Raw genomic sequence first — 2,216 nt, 5'->3', positions numbered from 1 at the left:
AAAGTGAGTAGATGGGAGAAACATTTGTCATGTACATCTATGTCAACAGAAAGCCAGAGTAACAATACTTATATTGAACAAACTAGACTTTAGAGCAAAGACTGTAGGGGCGCCTGGGTGGCTCAGTCGGTTGAGCGACCGACTTCGGCTCAGGTCATAATCTCACGGTTTGTGAGTTCGAGCCTCGCGACAGGCTCTGTGCTGACAGCTCAGAGTCTGGAGCCTGCTTCTGATTCTGTGTCTCCCTCTCTCTCTGCCCCTCCCCCACTCATGCCCTGTCTCTCTCTGTCTCAGAAATAAATAAACATAAAAAAAACTTTTTAAAATTAAATTAAAGCAAAGACTGTAACAAGAGACAAAAAAGAACACTATATAATAATAAAGGGGACAAATCAACAAGATATAACAATTGTAAGTATTTACGCACCCAATACAAAAGCTCCAAAATATATAAAACAATTAATAGTAAACAAGGAAACTAATCAATAATAATACATTAGTAGTAGGAGACTTTTACACCACACACATGGACAGATCATCTAAACAGAAAATCAACAAGGAAACAATGGTTTGGAATAACATACTGGACCACATGGACTTAACAGATACATTAGGAACATTCCATCCTAAAACAGCAGACTATACATTCTTCTCAAATGCACATGGAACACTCTCCAGAATAGATCACATATTAGGCCACAAAACAGGCCTTCACAAATTAAGAAGATTGAAGTCAAACCATGCATCTTTTCTGATCACAATCCTATGAAATTATTAGTCAACCACAAAAAAAAAATCAGGAAAGACCACATACACAGAGGTTAAATACCATGCTAATAAACAATGAATTGGTCAATCAGGAAATTAATGGAAAAATACATGGACAGAGGGGAGGGCCTTCCAGGAGAGGGGCGCACGGGAGAGGAAGGTTGCGTGTAGGGATTCATGCTCCTTGCTGCCCAGGAAATGTCTTCACTTTCAGAATATGCCTTGCACATGAGTTGTCTCAGTGCCCGGCTACTCGGTGAAGTTGCCAGGCCCACTGATTCTAAAAACATGAAAGTGGTAAAGCTCTTCAGTGAGTAGCCTTTAGCCAAGAAGAAGGAGACTTATGACTGGTATCCAAATCACAACACTTACTTTGCACTCATGGGGACACTACGTTTTCTTAGCCTCTATAGAGATGAGCATCAGGACTTCAAGGAGGAGCAGATGCATCTAAAGAAGCTTCATGGCAAGGGGAAACCAAGGAAAGGAGAAGGGAAAAGAGCAGCAAAAAAGAAATAGTGTTGGTCGGTCCATCAGGAGAAAAAACTTCTTTCTCAGCAACTGACAGCAGAAGATGTAATCATCTTTCCACATCTTGGGAGGAGTGGGAGCTTCCTAACTGAAGATTATTTGGAGGAACACAATCATTTCTCTCTTAAAGTCCAATCCAGTTGAATTGCAACTGGTTTCGGGGACATGTTATAATTCTGCAAAGCTGTTTTGGCCTTGGTTTTTTACTCAGATGTTTACCTCTTCCTCTAAAGAAATTATTTCATAAATGATTGAAGAAGGACTCATTTGGGCTGGAAATGTGATGTTGAGAGCACAGGGGCAAACTCATCTGATGAGCATCCTTTAATGTCCTCAGTATCCCTTCTTGCTTCCCCCACTGCACCAGCTCTGAACTCCTCCATCTCTCTGACTGCTCAGACACTGTCTCCACCACCAAGCTCATAAACTTTAGGTACCTCTCCACCTAGTCCTTGGAGAGTATCTAATAAGATAGATTTGTGGGACAAGGCTGTACCTGCTAAGAGAGTACTGAGTGAGTACCTACTGTATACAATGTACTGGGGCCCTGGTAATACCATGGTTAGCAATAGAAAACAGTCCCTACCTTGTGGAACTTTCAGGCTTGTGGGGAAGACTAAATATTATATCATTACACAAATTAAATTTTATTAAATGCTACAAAGGAAAAATCCAGACTTCTGCGACAGTGTGGATCAATGAATGGCTCAACCCAGAGATAGCAAGAGACCCAAACTTCAGGTAGTTTAAAGAAGGTCTCCCTAAGCACTCCTGGGTAGCTCAGTTGATTAAGATTCTAACTCCTGATTTCGGCTCAGGTCATATGGGTCATGAGTTTGAGCACCATATCCGGCTCCATGCTGACAGTACAGATCCTGCTTGAGAGTCTCTCCCTCCCTCTCTCTCTGTCCCTCCCC

The 2,216-nt window shown here is 41.8% G+C and overlaps 1 pseudogene; it reads left to right on the top strand.

The window, feature by feature from the left end:
* Positions 1 to 930: 930 nt before the first annotated feature.
* LOC122491698 lies at positions 931 to 1,426 on the top strand (annotated as a pseudogene).
* The last annotated feature ends 790 nt before the right edge of the window (positions 1,427 to 2,216 follow it).

The sequence above is a fragment of the Prionailurus bengalensis genome, chromosome C2, assembly GCF_016509475.1.
Source record: "Prionailurus bengalensis isolate Pbe53 chromosome C2, Fcat_Pben_1.1_paternal_pri, whole genome shotgun sequence".
NCBI lineage: Eukaryota > Metazoa > Chordata > Mammalia > Carnivora > Felidae > Prionailurus > Prionailurus bengalensis.
This window is presented reverse-complemented; position numbering and strand designations above follow the sequence as displayed.